Below are 518 nucleotides of genomic sequence, written 5' to 3' on the forward strand. Positions count from 1 at the left end.
TTTCAATACAGCAACTGAATTCTGCCAAAATTTTATTTTTCTACATACTGGATTATCTTGAGGCTTTGTCTTCACTGTGCACAGCTAACTGCAGAGCTGTTAACCCATACTTAGCTTTGGTAACACCAGTAATGCAATGAGCCTGTTAGACTGCTCCATTGCATGGACTTCCTGTAAGAATTTCAGAAATTTCCACCACTTTGATGGTTTTTTTTCATACTACACCAAATATTGTCTGCAAAACTATTTTCATAAATACAGCATTAAAATAAAGTGCAAATCCACTCAAATGATGACTTATGCTGGTGAGCATGGGGAAAGCTCTAAAAAACCCACAAAACATCAAAGGTAGGACAGCAGAAGCATGTGTGTGTGTGTGGCTTCAGTTAAGAGAACTACAGTGTCATAGAGTTGCACTTCATGAATTTGCACTAATGAATGACTTGGTGACCCACTATCAACTGCTGAATTTTGTGAGTCTGTGAGCAAGTGAAGAAAATAATAATAAAGACAGCACA

This window comes from Calypte anna, chromosome 2 (assembly GCF_003957555.1).
Source record: "Calypte anna isolate BGI_N300 chromosome 2, bCalAnn1_v1.p, whole genome shotgun sequence".
Lineage (NCBI taxonomy): Eukaryota > Metazoa > Chordata > Aves > Apodiformes > Trochilidae > Calypte > Calypte anna.